We start from the raw sequence: 24925 nt of genomic DNA on the forward strand, positions 1-24925 counted from the left end.
AACAACCCATGTCAGTTCATATTAATTGGTTACACAAAAGCGCAAACTCAGTAATTTGCGGGTGAGACTTATAATGGCTGATGTAAAGGATACCTGTAATAAGTGGACACACTAGCTCCATCACTCACAAACCCTACCATAAGACCAGGTAATCAGTGTAAGGAGAGCTTGGGTAAAGTGCTGAGACATCCGCTGCTCGCTCCTTATGGTATCAGAGTAGCAGCTCCCAAAGAAAACACCTATCCCTGTGTGCACCACAACAAAAGTATAGATATCCAAGTTCCAAAATTCACTCACCCACACCTATAGTGTACTTTGTAGACCCACTCAACGTTGGTATTTCATGCTTGGGAAATCTGGATATGCCACAAAATGGCATAAAAAACATGCTGTTCGGCTCCTCCTATGTACTCTCGATCACATGACCGATATGGGTCCAATTCACTTGGCTCAAGATTCTGACATCAGCAGCTGTGGGGTAATCCGAATAGTAATCCAGATAGGCTGTGTGCGCTAACAGGCAAGTTTGAGGCTAGATTAGTAAGAGCGGACCACTGAAGACCGCTATAATAGTAAGTACAAGAAAGCCCAAAACGAGCCTCATAGTATAAAAATAAAATCAAACTTTATTTCATCCAATAAAAGACTTCAGGAACAGGAAAATGGATAAAAATCCTTGGTCAAAATCTTGTCTGACTGGTTTCGGTCACGAGGACCATAATCATAGACATAATTAACTACATCTGCACACAGAATTCAAAGGCTCAAACTCTGTTTGATTGTTTTAAAAACATTGGCTAGGACGATTGATACACTCTTAAGGGAACAGCTATACACTACTTAAGATATGCATAAAAAAGAAAAAGAGACTGGAGTTAGTAATAAGACAAAATTCAGTAGAATTTACTAATCAGCATAACATGTCTCTAATACATTATTGGAACTTGATGCTCAAGTATAGAGATTAACAACAAATTTAGTTAAGAGGTTAACAACGTGCATACTTACAATATTTACATACCCAATAAAAAATAGACAATCAACCTTACATGAGCACATTCATATTCAGAATAATATAGTAAAAATTACTGAGAATCAGAAGCAAAGACATAATCTAACTATAACATCATCAGGTGTGTAGAAATACATACAGTACAACTACAAAACTAAGTGCTTGAGGAATGAGCATGTTTGATCACAACAGCTTCCACCTTGAAACTGAGAGCTAAGTGTACATAGGGATTACCATTATGTGAACCACAATAGGGCCCTAAATGTACAGCATACCTAAGATGGATAAAGAGACTGACCATCCAGGGAGGGAGACCTTTGCATACAGATGATAAAACTCCATTATCGTTGCCAATAATTGATAATATCTTCTGAGTTGAAACCAGAAGGAATTAGACTGTTAAATCTAAATATCCAGTATATCTCTTATACTGGATACACCAATGTTTTTAAACCAATCAAACAGAGTTTGAGCCTTTAAATTCTGTGTGCAGATGTAGTTAATCATGTCTATGATTACGGTCCTTGTGACCGAAACCGGTCAGACAAGATTTTGTCCAAGGCTTTTTATCCATTTTCCTGTTCCTGAAGTCTTTTATTGGATAAAATAAAGTGTGATTATTTTTTTTATAATATGAGGCTTGTTTTGGACTTTCTTTTATGTACATATTCTTGTATAATTTACAGATTCTTATTATTAAATTGTGTGAAAATTCTTTTTAAAATGTTCTTAAGTGATATCTTGTTCTTTGTTACTTTTCTCTAGAAGCGTTCACTTTATTAGTGATGATTCAGCAGTAAAGAGCTGTTTCTATTATTGAAGCCATTTGTAGCCATGTAATTATTTATTTTATAAGATTATACAGGAGTTTATGTGATGTAGACATTTTGCACATATTAAAATACTTTTAACAGAGCTCCTTGGTGGCCATTGTATCTTTAACAGGTATTTTTTGTCATTGCATTCATGTTAAACGTTTATGATTTATTCCCTACTGTTTGTAGCTAGTGTATATATATTGCATCAATCCTTGGAGCACAAAAGATACATATTTTTTACACAATGAACGTGCAATAGACTTGCTGTTCCTCCTACTCTACAAAATTCAACACTGTAATCACAGGAAACAATTAAGGGCCTATCAGCATTACTTTTAAAATTCCATTTTCCCCCATTTTTTTTAGTCTCAAACTCAAATTTATGTTCACATTATAACTGGGTTCTCTATGTACTGTTGGCTCACTGATTGGTTTACAAGACATGCTAATATGAAGACTCCAGAAGCCCAGTTTTATGTGGATTTTACATGACAAGGAGAGTCCACCGTATCTTTAAAAAGAGTGTGTGTGATGTTTGGTAAAAAGAAGAAATATAGAAAGTTGCGATATGCTGTGTTTCAAATATAATTTTCATTTATTTATCTCTAATAATAATGGCAGAATGATCACATTTGTCAACATGAACATATGTTACAGTATGAAAATATTTGTTATTGTACAGAGGGTCACATATATTGCAGAAAGGAATCCTGACATGGGTAAGAAGTCACAAAGCTACTTCCTTGTCAAATAAAAGTGAAGTTCTTAATTGATTTGCTTTCTTCCTCTGCTTAGAGTGATTAATTAATCCAACAATTATTCTGGATTTAGTTCTTTCCTACATACAGTTTGTCTATATTCATGAACATTTAAAATAACAATCTTTAAGTAAGAAACTTACTTCCCTGACCTCCGTAGCACACCTACTCATATACATTATATATACCTCCTCGAATGTGTATATATATATATATATATATATATATACATACATACATACACACACATACACAACTACCTTGTCATATACCATATACCATATACATTTTAACCCTTATAAAAATGTTTTTATTAATATTTATATGAATAATTTAGTATCAGAAAGAGTACATATGAGTGTTACACTTTATTTTTATGTATTTATGTTGTGTTTGGTGCACATTCTTTTTTAAACTTACACTTTATGTGAGGTCTTCAGTTGCGCTAAGCTGATGAGTGCATAATTCAGATTATTATAGCCTATGGTGAATAAATAATCTTGATTTTATTAAAGACAGGAGGCGAATATTTTGCATCAAATCTTTACTGAATCCAAACAGCAGCAAAGAAAACATACAGAGAAAAAAATAATAATAGCATAGTAACAAGACTGCACCAATCAGCACACAGCAGCCTAATAAACTGTAATGAACAAGTCCAGCACTTCCTCTTTTATTTGATCATAAGACAGCGGAACCAATCATGAAGAAAACAAACTCCAAAATATCCATCCTAGACCAAAATAGAACAGCGATACCCAGGAACGGAGAAACAACAGATGACCTGGTCCGTAGATAAGGGAGAACATAAAATCCACAGAGTCACTGAAAAGAGAAAAAAACGCAAAGTAACAACAATCCCAGTAAAGGAAAATCAACAGCAATAACATCATTTAGATAAAATTTCCACAAAACAAAATCTTATTAATATATATTGGGAGGGAAAAGAGGGGTGGGAAAATATTTGCCTCCTGTCTTTAATAAAATCAAGATTATTTATTCACCATAGGCTATAATAATCTGAATTTTATGGCAAGACAGGAGGCTTCATATTTTGCATTTTTAAAGCACTTACATAAAAAAATTTCAAAACAAAATGAACAATTTCAAAAAACTTTCAGAGTCAAAGCTCTGATGTCGCTCTTGAAAACCATGGGGAAGGAGAGTTCTTTAAACCCCATTTTACCTCTGGGGAGGAGGTTCTATCACCCCTATGTGAAAAGCCCGGGGAAGGGGCTAACAGCCTTCGAGCTGGAGTTATGCCTCTATGTGAGACTGGGAGATATAGGGTCTTCCCAAACCAATTGTGAGGATACAAGAGATTCTGATATTGAGCTACAGAGTTTAGAACAAGTCTTATAGGAATTAGGGGATACCTCTGAAAAGGGCTTAATGATGATTTAATATGTTGTAAATTTAGGTAGAACTTTTCAGCACAACAGGCTTAAATATTGCACGCCACCTAAGGACCACTGCCCAGGTCCCCAGTTCACAAATCAAAGGAAAAGCAGGCAGGTGACAGCAAATATAATGTTCATTTATTAAGGAGGTAAAAAAAGGAAACGTTTCGGGATTAGTCTCCCTTATTCATGCCATACCTGATACAAACCAAGAAGTGACTTATATACATGTATACCACTAGTTGGCGCTCAAGTGCAATTAACTCTTTCTTATCTAACACATTAACTTACTCATTAGTTTAACTTACATTTATAAGTTTCCTATTATGTATACATAGCAGCAGAGTAACCATAATTAATTAAATTACTAATTTCTTAACCAACATTCACTTTATCATAAAATGACAACAATAAATTGTAATTTTCATCTAAACAGTATTAATCATAAAAATACTGTAAGGTCCCAGTCCTTATTTAACCCCTTGGGTTCTAGACTCTCCAATTTTTATATATCCAGTATGCTTCTTTTTGTTTTAACAGAATTTCTCTATCCCCTCCTCTACGTGGAATGTCTACTTTATCAATTATTTGAAATTTCAATTGACTTATAGAATGGTTAGCTTTTATAAAATGGGCGGCTAGAGGGGCTTTTACATTACTGGTCCTAATATTGCTCTTATGTTCAATTATTCTTTCCTTAGTGGACCTGGTAGACTCCCCTATGTAGACCCCCCCACATGGACATTTAATCATGTATATTATGAAAGTAGTCAAGCATGTAAAATAACCTTTTATGTTATATTTTTTGCCAGTATAAGGGTGATAGAAAATTGACCCTTTACTCATGTTGCTACAACATGAACACCCTAAACAGGGATAGCAACCGGTATTTTTTGTAGTGATATAACTGGGTCTGTTTTTAGTGCTAGGACCAATGTCAGCTCTAACCAATTTATTTTGGATGCTACTACTCCTTTTAAAGGCAGACATAGGGGGGCTCTGAAATTCTATCACAGATGGATTACAGTCAGACAAAATATTCCAGTGCTTCCTAATGATGCGCTGTATTTCATTACTTTGTGCATTATATTCTGTTATAAAAATAAGTCTATCCTTCTGGTTATCTTCCTTCTTTGCTCTATCTTTTGGATGCAATAAATTTAGTCTTGGAATTGATTTTACAGTTTCAATTTCTTTCATTATAAGACTTTTAGGATAACCCCTTTCCAGGAATCTCTCTCCCATCTCTGTCAGTCTCTTATTCAATATTTTCTCATCTGAGACAATTTTGCGTACTCGCAACATTTGACTGTGGGGTAGAGATTTCAGGAGTGAAGGCGGATGAGCACTTTCAAAGCGCAAAAGACTGTTTCGGTCAGTTTTTTTTCTTAAATAGATCAGTTTTAAATTGGTTGTCTGATTTAATTACTCTCACGTCCAGGAAGTCAACAACCTCCTCACTCCAAGTCAATTTAAATTTTATATACCTTGATGATGAATTTAAATCATTCACAAACCTTTCAAGGGTTCCAACGTCGCCCCACCAGATGCCGAAAATATCGTCAATATATCGCCACCAGGTGGCGCCATATTGAACAAATAATTCGTTAGAAAAAACATACTTTTCCTCATAGAGGTTCATAAAAATATTCGCATAATTTGGGGCGACGTTGGAAGCCATGGCAGTACCTTGGAGTTGGAGGAAATAGTCGTCCTGGAAGAGAAAGTAATTTCCACATAGTATAATTGTCAGAAGCTGGACAAAAAAATGTATTTGTGCAGAAGTATATTGATTGTCATTCCTTAATGCATTTTCTACAGCATCAATGCCACTTGAATGTTTTATATTAGTGTAGAGACTCTCTACATCTAAGCTAAATATAATAAATTTACTACTCGGGAGGTCTAGGGAGTCTAATTTACATAAAAAATCATTTGTATCTTTAATAAAGGAGCTGGAGCGTTCAACATAGGGGCGTAAGATCTTATCCAGAAATATTGAAATGTTTGTAAAGACTGAATTAGTGCTTGCAACGATAGGGCGCCCTGGAGGGTTTTTTATATCCTTGTGTACTTTGGGTAGAACATACATTACAGGTGTATATGGATTATCTACCTGCAGAAAAGAAACAACATCCTTACCTATTATCCCTTTATTTTCTGCTTTTGAAATGATCATTTTAATTTCTTTTTGTAATTTAAACACAGGGTTATGGTTAAGTTTTTTATATACTGCCTCATTGTTCAATTGGTTCTTAATTTCATCAATATAAGCATTTTTATCTAACACCACTGTTGCTCCTCCCTTGTCTGCTCTTTTTAAAATAATTTCAGGGTGTCCTTGTAAATTCTTTAAGGCTAAATGATGATCAACTGTCATGTTAGTACCCATCTGTTTATAATTGTTCTCATTTTTTCTATACTTCTCAACTTTTGTTTGTAATTTTGACATATCCCTCTGAACTAGAGTTGTAAAAGTCCCTATACTGTGGGTATTTACAATAGGGTTATATTTACTTTTCTTTCTTAACCCAAGTTGTTTTAAATGGATCGTTGGATTCTCATTATTTATATTTACATTTTCAGCCCAATTCAAAGTCTTTAACTTCAAAGTTTTTATGAATCTATACAGGTCTTTTTGCAGCTGAAAGAAGTTACAGTTTTTTACTGGGCAAAATGATAGACCTTTGTTTAACAATTCTAGTTCAGGCTTAGAGAGTTCATGTTTGGAAATATTGATAACATTATTTTTATATGTCTCTACTGGGGTAGATGTTGACATGACAGTTTCAACACCATTGCTTACCCCCGGTAACCGGATCTCATCCCGTTCATCATCATGGTGGTCCCCATTTAGTGTCCTCGTCTTGAGCGTAATTGCCGTGTTGCCTTCTTCTTTGTTTCTTTTGAGTTGCCGCAGGTGCTTGCTTATGCGGTTTACTTATGGGGTGACAGCAAAGGTTAAAAAAAAAAAAAAAATGTAAGCAAAAAAGACCTCTTTGGAAGAAGGAAAAGTTTAACAGGCTAAAATTTGAATTTAGAATGGCCTAAACGCAGGCTAAATAAAGTTATATTTAATAGAGCCTTAATACAGGCTTAAAATAGTTACAGAATATAGCCTTAATAGATGAATTAATAGAGCCTTATTTTTATTATTATTATCGGATATTTAAATAGCGTCAACAGATACCGCCGATAAATGCTAAATAAAATGATGCATTCATAGAAAATATTAGTCTGAGAATAACATGTAGATGTATTTTTAAAAGTTTAAATAGATGTTTAAACATTGACAAAATAAGTATAATGTTTTAGTGCCTATAAAACAATGGAAGCTGCCCTGTTGTAACTTAGGTTACATTCTCTGCTGTTCCCAATCAGGGACAGTTTTAAATAGGTCACTAGAGTGTGCAGCCAATGACTGTGTGGAATATAACAGTGTTCTGCACTTCCAATTCTAACAGGAACTGAAAAACTCAGAATTTCAGAATGGAATTGCAGGAAAGGGGGACAAAATAAACAATGAAAGTATATAGCAGACTTTTTTATTTATAAATGATTTAGCATTTTATATTATTATCTCAAAGTGTTCAATGTCCCTTTAAAGGGACACTGAACTAAAAAAACAAAGTTCGAAAAATAGATAAAATGTTTAAAATTAAGACACTTATTAATGTCACATACTTTGTAATAACTTACTGTTTGCCTGCAATTGATTCACAAAGTAATCCTGATTTCCAAACCCATTCCGTGGGTACCTGATCACCTAGCCCTATCTTGCATGAGAACCCAGGTGCCAATATGGCAGACATTATCCGCTAGGCGTCTGCGCAAGGTTTTGACTCGTCAGAGAATACGTCACCTTGTGTTTCTCTGTATTGAAATTGGAGAGCGGGTGACGGAGCTGCGCAAATAATGTGAGTGCTGTTCGCATATAGAATCTCCCTAGCATTAATGAGCAACTTATTATTGTGTGGGCATAAGAAAGAAATATTTTTTTTATAGCTCGGATCAGATTGCGCATGCACGAGATGCCGACTAAACATTTTAATTCGATTCATAAAAGCTGAATATTATTTGTTAAATATACGGACAATTGTACAGCCCATATTTGTGGGCTGTCTTAGCCTACATCATTAGAAGATTTTGAAACAAAATTTTATATATATTAGAAGGATCGTTTGAAACTGCAAGTAGCTGCAAATTATTTATTTGAACATTATAACCCGATTTATATAATTGTTATATATGCCAAGAATAAAACTACAGTATCCTTTAATACAGGCCAAAATACTTAAAGACAAAATAACCTAATACCGGTTAAAATACTCATATTTAATAAAACTTAAAGGGACAGTGTAGTCAAAATTAAACTTTCATAATTCAGATAGGGCATGACAATTTGAACAACTTTCCAATTGACTTTAGTCATTACATATGCTTTGTTCCCTTGGCGGTATTTTTGAAAAACTAAACCTAGGTAGGCTCAAACTGATAAAACGCCTCTTAGCTCAGAGTATTTTTAAAGTTTTTTTTCTTTTTTCTTTTTTTCACTGTTAGGTAGTACTAGTTCATGTGCGTAAAATAGATAACATTGTGCTAACTCCTGTGGAGTTATTTAGGAGTCTGCACTGATTGGCTAAACTGCATGTCAGTCAAAAGCACTGAGATAAGGGGGCAGTCTGCAGAGGTCCAGATACAAGGTAATCACAGAGGTAAAACATATATTAATATAACTGTGTTGGATATGCAAAACTGGGGAATGGGTAGTAAAGGGATTATCTATCTTTTTAAACAATAAAAATTCTGGTGTAGACTGTCCCTTTAATAAGGGTTCATTTATATAATATAGCCTAATATACTTATATTCAAAGTATCCTAATGCAAGATTATTATACAATGAAGCCTGAATTAGGCAGATCTACTATATTCAGGAAAACCTTATATACCTGCTTATATCTAATATAGCCATAATACTGGCTAAAATTACTATATAAATATAGCCTGAAAACAGGCCAAAGAACTTATAATATAGGCTCATAAACGCAAAAAAATAAAATAAAGCCCTAATATAGGTTTAAATATATAGCCTAATACAGGATAATCTCCTTATATTCAATAAACCTGAAGCAGCTGAATATGAAGCAGCTGAATGTGCATATATATATATATATATATTATGGAAAATTTGTATGGAATTTAAAACTGCGCTCTGATCAGGGGCGGAACTACCAGTGGTGCAGAAGTCGCGACTGCGACCGGGCCCGGCAGGTCCAACACTCAGGGGGGCCCCAGCTTCATCAGCACAACAATATATATATTTTTTTCAACAACAAAAAATTTCCCACATTTTTTTTTCCCAACAAACTTGTTTTATTCCATATTTTTTTTTCCAACAAACTTGTTTTTTCACATATTTTTAGTGGCTGCAGGGGCTGCGCAGTGCTCAGTAACAGTATTAAATCAGAGCGTTGCAGCGGGTTACCACGGCAACGCTCTGAAACATTTGCTGCTGAGCAGGAAAGGAGGAGGCAGGATCTGTCTACGCGAATGCAGCAGTAACCTCCCAGCCAGGACTGTAAAGTGGAAGGAAGAGGTAAGTCCAGCTTAATGATGGGACCAATTGGGTCCATCGGTCGCAGGCGGCACTTCAGTCTGTCATATCTGATCAGACTGCTCCTGTCCTCTCTTGAAGCAAGCAGCCCAATGCCTGTTCTCAATAGATAGCAGAACCCCGGACGTTGGCATCAAGGTAGGGGTAATTGACCCCTATTGGCTGAATGCAGTTCAGCTTTAGGTCAAAGGGGCGTGGCTGGAGGCAAGTTTTTAAATCGTTGGTGCATAGTGTTTTTCGCGCTCTTTTCAGTGACTTACCTGACTGGGAGAAGAACGGCTTCAGTGCTTACCTGCTATGGGCGCGCTGCTACAGGAGCTGACGGTGATGGCCAGAGGAAGAGGAGTCGAATGGATCCGGGAGCAGCTGAAGTCGGTGGAGGAGCCTTGCGCAGGGATGTCAGGAGTTGCAGGAGTCAGCGGGTCCAGGAAGAAGAGACCGGTGAGATCAGCTGGGCCCCCGTCAAGGTTGAGTCCTGAAGCATCCAGCTCGAAGCGGAAGTCGGTGACGAAGACTGGGCGGAGAGGATCTTCAAGCAAGAGGCCGGTGGCAGAGAAGACGACAGGACCCGGTGCATTAACGGCGCATGGCGGTGACGTCATTGCGCCCCGGAGGCACGGTGGGACTGCAGGAGCAGAGAGGACGGTGACGGGTAAAGTGGGGTCTGGCAGGGGCACAATCTACAGGGTAGTGTGGCGGTAGTAAAAGGGGGCATGTTTAATGGTATGCCAGGTATGTGAGTTAGTTATTGGGTATGTTTGTAGTTATTCGTGAGGGGGGGAAAGCCGTCAATTTTTTGCACAGCAGTGAGGGGGTTAACATTAATAGGGGCCAGTACGTTGGTTTTTATAATTTTAGGGTTTGGTATTGTATTGGGATTGGTTAAAAAAAAAAAAAAAAAAAAAAGAAGGGTGTGTTATGCTTATTTTCTCCTGGCAAAAAAAAAAAAAAAAGAAAAAAATTAAAAAATAATTAGAAGTTTATGAATTAAATTTTTAGAAATGTATTGCAATTATAAAAATTGACGAATGTATGTTGGTGTAAAAATATTCATATATATTGAAATGTTTTATTTTGGTTATTGTTTTTTCTTGTTTTTAAGGTTTTTTATTGGGGTTGTATGATATGCTTTTGGTTATATTATCTAGGTGAGGAATTTTGCTTGTAATGGTAGGGCAGGTTTAAAAAAAAAAAAAAAAAAAGATAATAAATATATAAACAAATTGGTGTTCTTTTTTTGATGGTTGCAATTTTATGTTTTTTCCCTGAGTTTTATAGGTGTTCCTGTATAGGTAGGTGCTATTTGGTTTGGGTTATTGCTTACGCAGGTTACTGTTTTTAAGGAGAGCAGGGTAGGAAGCTGACATTTGACTAGGAGGTGTTTTAAAAAAAAAAAAAAAAAAAGATCATAGGAAAAAGGGTGTTAGTGGGGTCATTTTAATAAAGTAGTAGTTTGGGGATGAGAGCTAATGTCTCTAATTCTTTCATGCAGAGGTTTATCAGGAAGCACACAGCCTTTCTAGTGGAGGAGAAGAGGCCCCTACTCCTCAAAGGGACCCGGTTACGGAGCCGTTGCTGGTACTGGATGCTGGCAGCGACTTTGAGGAAGAAGAGGAGATTGACGAACCTGCGTTACCTGGACCGAGTACGGCTGGTCAGGTAGGCGATGCGTCTACCCTGGCGCAGCTTTTGAAATTATTATCTCCTGAAAAGGGGTTAAGGGTTTTAGGGGGGAGCAGGGCTTGTCAGAGTAGGGTTAGAGATAGGGAGGGGGTGCAGGGGAGTAGGTCATCAGGGGGGGGGCATGCACTCACACCTTCCCGTGCTTTGCAGTCCCCAGGATCTGGAGATATTACGGTGCCCAGCAGGCATCAAAGAAGGAGGTCAAGGTCGGGTCACGGCCGGCGGAGATCACGTTCACCTTTGAGAAGATCTACTGTTATTCATTCACCTACTCGGGCGAGGGTTGAGAGTTCAAAGAGCAGTGGAAGAAGAGAGAGAGGACGTTCACCTTCTAGGAAATCGAATGGGAACAAGAGGACAGGCGAGAGCGGTAGAAGGAGAGATGAGGTATTGGCAACTCAGGTAGTTCCCAGTGTTGGAGCAGATAATCGGGAGAGTACAAGGACGGCCCCCCAGTCTTCAGGTGAGTCAGCTGGGGGTGCTGTGGTGGAAGGATCGGGTTTGAAGTGTGGAGAACGTGAGAAGCTGCTGAATGGTTTGAAGGCGTTGCTGGCGAGTTTGGAGGCTCCAAGTGGGGGGGAGTCGGCCAATAAGGCTTGGACCCTGGGAGCCATTGTGGCTCCGGCTGAGTCAGTTTCGTCGGTGAGTGGAGCCGTTTCGGTTTCTCAGGTGTCGACTGTTTCGGTTTCGGGTAGTTCAATTAAGGTAGCTGAGGAAGCCTTGAGGCGTCCGTGCTTGTGTTCCATTGGTCCTTTGGGGATTCATCTAACGGTGGAAGTTAAAGAAAAAATATGGAAGAGGGAATTTTTAGAAAATTTTTCTTTGTTGCCACTGGACCAAGTGGTGGAGTTGAAGGAGGATGATAAATCCGAGAAAGGCAAGAAGGAGGAAGATGAAAGGAAGAAGAGGTACAGGAAGTTACCTAAGACCTTAGGTAATTGGTCGAGAGCCTTTTGCATTCTTGCTAGTGTGGTAACGGAGAAGTGCCCGGATCAGGGTGGATCTTTATTTTGTTATTTCGATGAGATTTCAAATGCTTACCGTACTTATGGAGGTATGGCATGGTGGCGTTATGACGAGAAGTTTCGTCAGAGGCTGGCAGTGAGACCAGAGATGCGTTGGGACGATCGTGACATGGGCATTTGGCTCGAGATCATGACCCCTTTAAGGGGTCAGCCTTTTCGTGGGTCAGGGGTCGGTTACTCCGGCCCCTCGGTTAGTTCGGGATCGGCAGTCTCAATGCGTAAGGGATTATGCTTCCAATTTAACGATGGAGCATGCCGGTTTGGAGCAAGTTGTAAATTCAGACACGAATGTTCCGGGTGTGGCGGTAGCCACAGTTTTTCAAGGTGTTTCAAGAAAGGAAAGATTGTTAGTAAACAAGGGGAATCTACTCCTTCGAGCTCAGACCCCGGTGAAGGTAGGAAAGATGGTGGGTTGGTTAGAGGCTTACGCCAATAAACGGGGAAAACGAGATGATGCCGAGCTGCTTCTTTCCGGTTTCAGCTCAGGTTTTGTAATTCCTTTCAAGGAAAGTGCTGGTGGTAAATTTAGTGGGAATTTGAAGTCAGCCAGGGAATTCCCTGAGGTGGTTAGAAAAAAGTTGCAAAAGGAGGTTACTTTGGGAAGAATGGCAGGCCCATTTGTTTTTCCTCCTTTGGAGAATTTGAGAATTTCTCCATTAGGAGTAGTTCCTAAGAGGATTGAGGGTCAATTTCGTTTGATCCACCACCTGTCTTACCCAAAGGGTTTTTCTGTCAATGATGGCATTGATCCGGAATTGGTCTCGGTTAATTATGCGTCATTCGACAAAGCTGTTGATTTGGTTCGGGTTGCTGGCCGGGGAGCTTTGTTGGCTAAGGTTGACATCGAGGCGGCATTCAGACTATTGCCGGTTCACCCTCGGTGTCATCACCTTTTAGGTTGTAAATTTGATGGTTCCTTTTTTGTAGATTTGTGCCTTCCAATGGGGTGCTCTATTTCTTGTTCTTATTTCGAGAAGTTTAGTACATTCGTTGAATGGGTGGTCAAGCAACGAACTGGGTTGTCATCTTTAGTTCATTACTTGGATGACTTCTTGTTTGTGGGCCCCGAGGGTTCAGAGGTCTGCAGGAGGCTGATGTTGACTTTTGATCTTGTTGCATCTGATTTTGGTATTCCAATTGCTGAAGAAAAATCGGAAGGTCCGATAACTTCTTTGTGTTTCTTGGGTATTGAGATTGATTCAGTGGCTATGCAATGCCGTTTACCCGAGGATAAGGTCGTTGACTTGTTTCAGTGCATCCAAAGGGCGTTGTCGTCTGAGAAGATAACTCTGCGGTGTCTTCAATCTTTGTTGGGTAAGCTTAACTTCGCGTGCCGTATTATCCCTGTTGGTAGGGTTTTTTGTAGAAGACTTGCATTGGCGACGGTCGGGGTAGTCGTTCCCCATCATCATATTCGCTTTTCAAAGGTCTTGAAGGATGACCTTCGAGTATGGTTGGCCTTCTTGAAGGATTTCAATGGCCGGTTGATGATTCAGGAAATAGATTGGTCTGATGAGCGTTTATGCCTGTTTACTGATGCATCTGGTTCCTGCGGCTTTGGAACCTATCTGAATGGAAAATGGTGTGCTGAGGCTTGGCTTGAAGATTGGGGACCTTTGGGTTTGACAAAAAATCTAACTTTTCTGGAACTCTTCCCTCTGGTGGTTGCTTTAAAGATTTAGGCTTCTGAGCTCCGAGACAAACGGGTTTGTTTTCACTCGGATAATTTGGGGGTGGTATATTCGATTAACAACTTGACTGCTAATTCCCCCCCAGTTATCAGTTTGTTGAGAGAATTTGTGCTGGAGTGTCTGAGGCTTAATGCCATTTTTAGAGCTGTTCATGTACCGGGCAAGTTGAATTCTATTGCTGACGCTCTTTCCCGTTTTCAGTGGGAGCGGTTCAGGTCGGAGGCTCCGGACGCAGAGACGGAGGGTGCGAATTGCCCGAGGGAATTGTGGCTCCTGGGGTATCCTTAGTTTGGGACCTTGTGAAAGGGGCTCTGGCACAATCCACCTAGCGGGCCTACCCCCGGATATGGAAGTTATGGTTAACTGTGGTGAATGGTAGGGAATGGATGGCTTCTATAGAATCCTGTCGTGAGATACTGTTAGGTTGGATTATGCAGTGGAGGACTGAGTCTTTATCAGCAGCGGAAATTCGTAGGAGACTTGCAGCTTTGGCTTTCTTGTTTCAGTTGGGTGGTTTGGAGGATGTAACCAAGAATTTTGTAGTTAGAATGGCGGTTCGTGGTTTGTGTAGGAAGAAGCCATTAAAGGACGGTAGAAGACCGGTTATTTTCTCATTGTTAAAGAAGTTGGTGAGTATTCTTCCTCAGGTCTGTTATTCTGATTTTGAATTTTTATTGTTCTGGACTGCTTTTGTTCTGGCCTTTTTCGGGGCTTTTAGAATTTCTGAATTGGTAGGTAAGAATAGGTTATGTGCTAGTGGCCTTCGGTGGAGGGACATTTGTTTGAATAACGGGAGTTTGGACATATGGTTAAGAAAATCTAAAACTGACCAGTCTGGAAAGGGAAAATTGTTTAGTTTAAGGGCGGTTGGCGGCCCGTGTTGCCCAGTTGGGGCGGTGTTAGCCTTTTTAAAGGTTAGGAATGGAGCTAACGAGGCTTTATTGATCCATCAGGATGATTCTGTGCTTTCAGTTTTTCAATTTGTATCTGTTTTTAAAAAGTGCCTGGTTTTGTTAGGGTTAAATCCTTGTGAATTTGGTTCTCATTCATTCCGCATTGGAGCTGCGACGGAAGCTCAGCTCCTGGGTTTGGAGCCTCAGGTTATTAAGAAGATTGGTAGATGGGAGTCTGACCGTTTCAGAGTGTATGTGAGGCCGGGGTTGGTAGTTTAAAAAAAAAAAAAAAAAAAAGTTTGTTTTCTTTGTTCTTCTTTTCAGGTCCTTTGAAATGTTGGGTTATCGGCCATTCTTACGTTTATTGGGCCAGGAAAGCTGCTGCTGTAAAAAAGGATGGTGCCCAGCTGAGTTTTTGTAAGAAAAAACTTGTTTTGAGGTGGTTTGGGGTTAGGGGCATGAGGTGGTGTCAGCTTTTGGAATCCGTAGTTAATTATGCTAGGTTGTTTTCGCCTCCTAATATCTTGGTTATTCATCTCAGATGGAATGACATGGGTTTTATGGCACAGAAAGCTTTGGTGGACAAGATTAAGTGGGATTTGGACCGGTTACATACTTTGTTCCCGAGTTTGGTAATTGTGTGGTCAGACATTGAGTGCCGGCTGTTTTGGAGGTCAGCGTGGGACTGTGTTAAATTGGAAAATTCCCGGCGTAAAGTGAACCGTATGGTGAGTGGTCACGTTAAAAAAGTTAGGGGGCCTCGCTTTGAGGCATTCAGAGTTTGAAGGGGAATCGGGTAAATGTTTTTTCCTCCGAGATGGTGTCCATCTTAATGAGGTAGGTTTACATTTATTTAATTTTACCCTAAAGGAGGGTATTGAGTTGGCCGCAGCCTTGTTGGGCGGTGCTCGATGCTAGTTCGAGCTGTGGCGGGGTGCTTGCCCTGGGTGATGGCTTACGCCATGGTTGGGGTTCATGGTACCTCCTGTTGGGATAGGCAGGAGAGGTGATTGTTCATGGGGAGGCGTGCCTTATGGGTTCAGGCACGGAAAATATTTATTTGGTAGGGCAAGCCCTGGTTTTATGGTGTTAAGTTTTAAATAAAAGTTATTTATGTTGTTAATAATAATAAAATTTGCTGCGGCCTTTTTTACCCCAACTCTGGTGTTTGTGTTATTTATTTGGGATTGGGTTGTTGGGGGACGGAATGTATAGACAATTTGGGGTCACACACATACCCATTCATTTCCTTATAAAAATATTCACAGACCAGAATGTCACCGGACTTATTTATTTGCAACCAAAAACTTAGAAGATTATTTGCAGAGGCTACCTGACTGTGACTCTGCCAGCCTAGCAGGCACTCTGCTAAATTGTCTGTTCCCAGCTGCTTTGCGAAACCACTCCGTTTCCCACAGCAGCTGCAGCAAGCTGCATTATTATAACATAATTTTTACTATATCTTAAACATTGAAAAATGATGTGACTCGTCTAGCACTTTGCCTGCCCCCCTTCATTCTGTCTCCTCCTCCCTCTGGGCTGGTGGTCACAGTCACATTCTGTATTGTCCCAGAGCCAGAGCAAGGAACATGGGAGAGGAAGGGGGAGGAGAGAGAAGCAGATTTTTCAAGCAGAGCGCGGGAAATGCAGAAACAAGAGTGTGTGGTCAGCTGAGTCTGAAGTAAAAAAGATCATTTTCTGGTTAAGTACTTTTAAAATAACGATTACATTTTTTCACATTTTTAATACATTTAAAATCACATATACATGTAATGTGTGTTCTATAACTGATATTTTCAGTGATGGAGGATAAGTTTTCTCATTGTTGGAAGTGTTTATGTTATGATATAACCTGTCAGAAAGGGTTGGGGGTTCAGTTGCTGTTCAGGCTAACATCAGTGTTGAAATAAGGGCAGGGCCCAGGGGCACATAGGAGACAGCTGCTCCCCAGCACCAGCTAGTATTTATTTTCTTATTCCTGTGTGTGAGACTTGTTTTGGGGTAGTATGACATTGGGGGTGGAGCACAGGACCGGCCCTCATCCTGAATGAGAAAGTGCATTAGTAGTAGCATAAGACAAGAAGACAGAAATGACAATGCAGCTGCTGCTGAGAATCATGACAGAGAGGAGTAGCTAGGATTGTAGAGGTAAAATTAAGCACTCAAAGTTCAAGTTTATTTGGCACTTTATTTTTTTTAGTAATAATCTGTTAGTTTTTTTCTAGAATTTTGATGGGGAGCTGATCCTAAACTGTGACTTGACTGTTTTGCTACATATTTTGTAAGCTTATTTTCTAATCTATGTGTTATTATATGATAAACTGGAGAAAGTTATCTGATACCTGCATACTATGTCAATAAGGCTGTAAAGCTACTGCTACTTATTCTAACAGTTACTTTACAAATTAAAGTTATTTTTATCTCCCCCTTGTTAATGCTGCTGCTCACTTTCTATTGTTTACTATGTTATACATTGCCACAAGTTATTATAGTTATAACAAAATAATCAAGGATTCTATAAGGTTAAAGAAATTTATATGTTCTATATTTATAGATAAGGCAGTTATCTATACCTTATCCAATGCCTCTGTTTATAGCTTACAATTGTAAAGCACTACCTCTGGTCCCATATGTACCTCCCGTAAGGACAACTGTCCAGAAGCCTGAGCCATGACAGTTACAGAAAGAGGTCTCATGTTGTATTACATCTTGCCAAGCATATCCTGTTCTTTTAGAATCCAGTGTCCCTACAACATTTGTCCTTTAATACTATGGAGCAGATTCTCACCAATAAAAGCAAGGAGGGGATTTATTAGTCTTTGGAACATTTACATAGTTGTGTGTGTGCTTGTATGTGAGTGTGTGTGACTGAATGTGTGTTTCTGAATCTTTAGCTTATTCACACTTCCAACAGATTTCAGAATAAACAGTTATGTTTTGCTGCAGTTTGTTGTGTTCTCAATAAGGAAAACTGGAAAAAAAACTTCTGCCCTTTCCTGTGTGTCTTTGTGCCTATGTTAGTGTGAGTGTGTGTGTGTGTGTGTCTGACTTTAGCACATTTCCAACAGATTTCATAATAAACAGTTGTGTATCAGTAGCGCTTTTTGTGTTTTCAATGAGAACAATCAGAGAAAAAAAAAGCTTCTTGGCCAAAATTGCACAGATAAAAAAATATGCGCACAGTGTTAAAAAAAAATGTTTAATTTTTTTTGAAGGAATATTGCCTGTGTGTGTATGTGTATATATATATATATATATATATATATATATATATATATATAATGTGCGTCTTTGTGGATGTATGTGTGTTGTATCTGTGTGTGCGTGTAGGTCCTTTTGTGTAATCATATGTGCATATATGAAAGTGTCTGCCAGAGGTTACTTGTCTTTGTTTCTGAATGCGTGTGTGTATGCATGCTTGGTTTTGTGTATGTTCCTATGTGCGTATGCTTGTGGGTATCTTGTGCTTTTGCGTGTGTGGTGTGTGTGATGTGTGTGCATGTAAATATCAATAGATGTATCTTATGTATGTAGGTACCTGTCTCCTACATCTATGGGAATCACATCTGAACACACTGTAAATCCGCCCGGCTGTGGGTGCCTGGGTGTATGCATGTGGATGTTTAAGGATGTCTCATTTGAAACAAAATGATAGTGAAGCATGGAAGGTTCAGGAGCTTCAATGTTGCACTATAGAAAAAGTGTGACTCTCTAGTGAGTCTAGGTGCCCTCACTAAAGCGGAGTGCGAGCAGGACAGCACCGTCTTCATTTGGTGCAGCTGAGCTACTAGTTCCAGCAAGTGGAGTTTGGTAGTGGAATAATGTTTGCCAGTCACAGGGCAGGAATCATTAGGTTTATAGTTTGTGATAACTGTAACCATATTCACCTCCGTCTTTCTCCAAGTCAAACAGCACTTAAGTAAAGTTGAATCCTTCTATACATATAACTGATTACAGTCTAAAGTGTTTGACTATAAATATATGTATATTTATATATATATATATATATATATATATATATATATATGTGTATATATACTGTGTGTGTGTATATTTAAGATAATTCATAATTTGTATTATTAATACTAAATACACAGCACAGGGCTCTGAATTATATCACTTTTCTTTTTATATCTCCAGTTCTTTTTTAATGGTGGATTATTGTACATGATAGAGAGACAGAAGCAGCAATGCACTACTGTGAGCTCAATGAACACATTGGGTGAGCCAATGACTATAGGCATATATGCACAGCCACCAATCAGCATATAGGTTCCAGCAGTGCTTCTGAGCCTTTTCAATAAAGGATACCAAGAGAACAAATCAAATTAGATAATAGTTGTAAATTAGAAATTTGTTTTAAATTGCATGCTTTGTCTAAAACAGGAAAGTTTAATTTTGTCATTATTATGTTGGAAAAAAAAAAAAAGATGTATCAAATTCACATTTTTTGGGGGGTGGGGGGCCCTTCTTAGATTCTTGCACCTGGGCCCTGTGGTTTCTAGTTACGCCCCTGGCTCTGATAGAGATGTATTAAGAGCAATTTAGACTGCATAGCCTGTGCAATACAAGCTTCCAAAATGAAGCCGTATATATGTGCATAAAAAACAATGACAAGTGGCATTAACTTCTGGACGTATATTACTATTTAAGTGAAACGAGCTCCTATATACTCCAAACCAAGCCATAAGAGACAAAATACACACGTATATATACATACATATGTATACATAAAAACATGTACATGTATACACTTAGACGTGTATAATATATATATATATATACATACACACACACGTATATATTCACCTACACATGCATACATAAAAACATGTATAGGAACACACATACACATAAATATGTACATATACACACGCGCACACACATAAATATAGCTACATATGCCTACATAAAAACGTGCATAGGTAAATCTAGACACAAAGACCTGTGTGTGTATATATATATATATATATATATATATATATATATATATATATATATATATATATACAGGGAGTGCAGAATTATTAGGCAAGTTGTATTTTTGAGGATTAATTTTATTATTGAACAACAACCATGTTCTCAATGAACCCAAAAAACTCATTAATATCAAAGCTGAATAGTTTTGGAAGTAGTTTTTAGTTTGTTTTTAGTTATAGCTATTTTAGGGGGATATCTGTGTGTGCAGGTGACTATTACTGTGCATAATTATTAGGCAACTTAACAAAAAACAAATATATACCCATTTCAATTATTTATTTTTACCAGTGAAACCAATATAACATCACAGCATTCACAAATATACATTTCTGACATTCAAAAACAAAACAAAAACAAATCAGTGACCAATATAGCCACCTTTCTTTGCAAGGACACTCAAAAGCCTGCCATCCATGGATTCTGTCAGTGTTTTGATCTGTTCACCATCAACATTGCGTGCAGCAGCTATCACAGCCTCCCAGACAATGTTCAGAGAGGTGTACTGTTTTCCCTCCTTGTAAATCTCACATTTGATGATGGACCACAGGTTCTCAATGGGGTTCAGATCAGGTGAACAAGGAGGCCATGTCATTAGATTTTCTTCTTTTATACCCTTTCTTGCCAGCCACGCTGTGGAGTACTTGGACGCGTGTGATGGAGCATTGTCCTGCATGAAAATCATGTTTTTCTTGAAGGATGCAGACTTCTTCCTGTACCACTGCTTGAAGAAGGTGTCTTCCAGAAACTGGCAGTAGGACTGGGAGTTGAGCTTGACTCCATCCTCAACCCGATAAGGCCCCACAAGCTCATCTTTGATGATACCAGCCCAAACCAGTACTCCACCTCCACCTTGCTGGCGTCTGAGTCGGACTGGAGCTCTCTGCCCTTTACCAATCCAGCCACGGGCCCATTCATCTGGCCCATCAAGACTCACTCTCATTTCATCAGTCCATAAAACCTTAGAAAAATCAGTCTTGAGATATTTCTTGGCTCAGTCTTGACGTTTCAGCTTGTGTGTCTTGTTCAGTGGTGGTCGTTTTTCAGCCTTTCTTACCTTGGCCATGTCTCTGAGTATTGCACACCTTGTGCTTTTGGGCACTCCAGTGATGTTACAGCTCTGAAATATGGCCAAACTGGTGGCAAGTGGCATCTTGGCAGCTGCACGCTTGACTTTTCTCAGTTCATGGGCAGTTATTTTGCGCCTTGGTTTTTCTACACGCTTCTTGCGACCCTGTTGACTATTTTGAATGAAACGCTTGATTGTTCGATGATCACGCTTCAGAAGCTTTGCAATTTTAAGAGTGCTGCGTCCCTCTGCAAGATATCTCACTATTTTTGACTTTTCTGAGCCTGTCAAGTCCTTCTTTTGACCCATTTTGCCAAAGGAAAGGAAGTTGCCTAATAATTATGCACACCTGATATAGGGTGTTGATGTCATTAGACCACACCCCTTCTCATTACAGAGATGCACATCACCTAATATGCTTAATTGGTAGTAGGCTTTCGAGCCTATACAGCTTGGAGTAAGACAACATGCATAAAGAGGATGATGTGGTCAAAATACTCATTTGCCTAATAATTCTGCACTCCCTGTATACACACAAATATTCACCTACATACAGATTCCTGCAGGCTTTTAAAAGATTAATACTGGAACTTTAGATCAGCATCTGAGTCTATAATACTTTATAGTCTATAACAAGAAATACTTTTTAATTCTGTCAGACCCAGAGGGCCATCAAACCTGGGTCTAACAAGTGAAAGGGCTTAGATTAAAACAGTCTAAAAATCCCCCATATGAATGCTCTGGAAGGCAAGGAATAAAGGATTTCATATAATTAAGTAAGAGAGATTTTTATATAAATAGATAGGTCACACAGATGGGGCTGCTAGAAAAAGGAGTGACATGGCCCTAAAATGACTATATATAATCTTAGACCATAAGGCTGACATCATACTAAGATAATACAACACACAAGGAAAAACCTATTAATTGTAGGCAAGCTAGAAAACAAGTTTAGCAAATACAGACTTGTCTACATTTAATATAATGTGCAGTAGAAATAAAGAGGGTCCTAAGCATGGCACCTGATGGAAAGAAGTTCTATGAAATAATGAGGCCTGGCTACTGCCACACACACTCTGCACACTGCACTAAATAAAGCTTTGCAAGAAAAGAAATATGGCCTGGAAACCGGCCTAATATACAAACGTCATACAGGCAAGCAGGCTGTAAACCTATTGCCTGTTCCAATATAAAACAAACAATTACGTATAGGATAAGAATATGAAACATAAAGTGATAAGAATATAAAGAACTTTGGAAGGAAACCATATATAATAGTTTTACAGAAAAGTCTTAAACAAGATAAACAGAATAGAGACTAAAGAACGTAGGAAAGAACCCTATATAATGGTTTATACTTAGTATATTCTAAAACAAAGATAAACAGATTATTGATCTTAAGCAAAGATAATCACAATACATTAAAATTTGAGGAGAAAAATGAATACATGACCTGCTGTCTGGGTAGCAGCAAAGAAAAGAGAAAGTGCTGGACTTGTTCATTACAGTTTATTAGGCTGCTGTGTGCTGATTGGTGCAGTCTTGTTACTATGCTATTATTATTTTTTTCTCTGTATGTTTTCTTTGCTGCTGTTAGGATTCAGTAAAGATTTGATGCAAAATATGAAGCCTCCTGTCTTGCCATAAAATTTGTTTCAACTTGTAATATTCGCTCATAATGCTTATTGCTTAAACATCCTAGAACTTCACCTTGCCTCTATATGTAAGACACTGGCGACTAGTTTTCATTTTCATAGATTCAAGTGGTGTATGGTGTTATATGTCAGATGGTATCTTACTAGTAGGACCTCTACTCATTTACTGCCTGTTTCTGTAATAGCCTTATTTTACTATGCAACCCAGCACTTAAGGGCCGATTTATAAAGGGCCGAATGGCCCATGAAGTACCTGTTTCTGCGCGAGCCTTCAGACCGCTACTCCTTAACTGGTCCATCTGCTCTGAGACTGCGGATATCAATCCGCCTGATCTCATATGATCGGGCTGATTGACACCCCCTGCTAGTGGCCAATTTGACAATAGTATTTGAACCTATCATTAAAGTCAGCAGCATCCCCCCTAATTTTACAACTTATCTTGACCCCCCTATTCACGCACTACGTTCCTCCCAATAAATATTCACACAATCTGAATGGGTTATAAAGGCCGCAGCATAATTTAATAGTATTAACAACAACTATAAATATCACACCAATAAAATACCTTAAACTATAACCACCCCAGGTGCTTGCCTGTTAGCCCAATGGTCACATACCACCTCCTTCTACCTCTCCTGAACCCATTCCACAAACACCAGAAGGCAAGCACCCCACCCGCTGTGACAGAACCACCCTCAACAAATTATATATTCAACAATATTAACCCCAATGTAGATTTCAGCCAACAGGGAGGGAGGGCCGTGAGCTTCATCCTTCCATTTTCTGTTCAGCAAGAAGAGGCCTTTCTTCCGGTAGGCACCCATTTTAACCCCAACCCCCTCTGGCCCTGCCTCCTGGTCCCTACACCCAATCCCTTCCTATCACTAGGCCTTTTTATGGGGTCAAATGGCCCTCCCCTGCAATTATATTTCCGGGCTGCCTGTTTCAACACTTTGAACCCCCCGACAGATTTTCCTCAATTTGCAGGATGAAAAAAGACATCTGAATTTCCATTTATTTATTTTATTCCCCCTGGATGTAGCTCTGTTTTAGAGAAAGAGGCACAGTAATATGGGAGTTATACAGCATTCTGGAATTTTAGTTCACTATTTCCCTCTAATATTGTGATTATATAATTCTGGACCAGTGACAGACCTAATGAACAGAGGGCCCTGGTGAAAGATTTTTTTTTGGGCCCCGATTAAAAGGGCCACATATACAGTCTCTAGTGTCCTCCAAAATGCCACACTATACTTTAATATGTACCCACATTTACACACATAAAAAGTATATACAGAACCACACACACAAATAAACATACGCACATACCCACAAATACAGACTTTAAAACACCTACAGATATAGACAATACACAAATACACACAGAGAGACACAAAATGCCCACACATATACTGTATAAAAATATCCGACATCTATAAACACATACATACAGTCCTTGCCAAAAGTTTTGAGAATGACACAAATATTAATTTTCACAAAGTCTGCTGCCTCAGTTTTTTGATGGCAATTTGTATATACTCCAGAATGTTATGAAGAGTGATCAGATCAATTGCAATTAATTGCAATGTCCCTCTTTGCCATGAAAAAAAACTTAATCCCAAAAAAAACATTTCCACTGCATTTCAGCCTTGCCACAAAAGGACCAGCTGACATCGGGGGGTAGTTATCAAGCCGTCTACTTTTCTGGCTTCGCCGGCCCAATACGCCCGCCTAAGCTCGCCTACCTTCGCCGCCGCGGACCTGAAAAAATACGCCTAAGTTATCAAATAAAGCTGTCAAAAAGCCGCGGGGCGATGAGCAGCGGACTGTGACAGTTATCACTCATCCGATCTCGCTGCCCTTCGGCTTTTTCCCCAGCTTTATTGCTAGCCTGTCACTAAGCACTCACACTAAACTGCACTGTTCCACCCCCTATACCGGCACCCCCGGAGCCCCCCGCAACTAAATAAAGTTACTAACCCCTAAACCGCCGCTCCTAGACCCTGCCGCAACTCTTATAAATGTATTAACCCCTAAACCGCCGCTCCTAGACCCTGCCGCAAATCTTATAAATGTATTAACCCCTAAACCGCCGCTCCCGGACACCGCTGCCACCTACATTATACCTAGTAACCCCTATCCTGCCCCCCCTATACCGTCGCCCTCTATTATAAAATTATTAACCCCTATCCTGCTGATCCCGCACCTCTCCGCAACTAAATAAATAGTTTAACCCCTAAACCGCCGCTCCATGAACCCGCCGCAACCTATATTAAACCTATTAACCCCTATCCTGCCCCCCCTACACCGTCGCCACCTATAATAAATT

The sequence above is a fragment of the Bombina bombina genome, chromosome 1 (genome assembly GCF_027579735.1).
Source record: "Bombina bombina isolate aBomBom1 chromosome 1, aBomBom1.pri, whole genome shotgun sequence".
Lineage (NCBI taxonomy): Eukaryota > Metazoa > Chordata > Amphibia > Anura > Bombinatoridae > Bombina > Bombina bombina.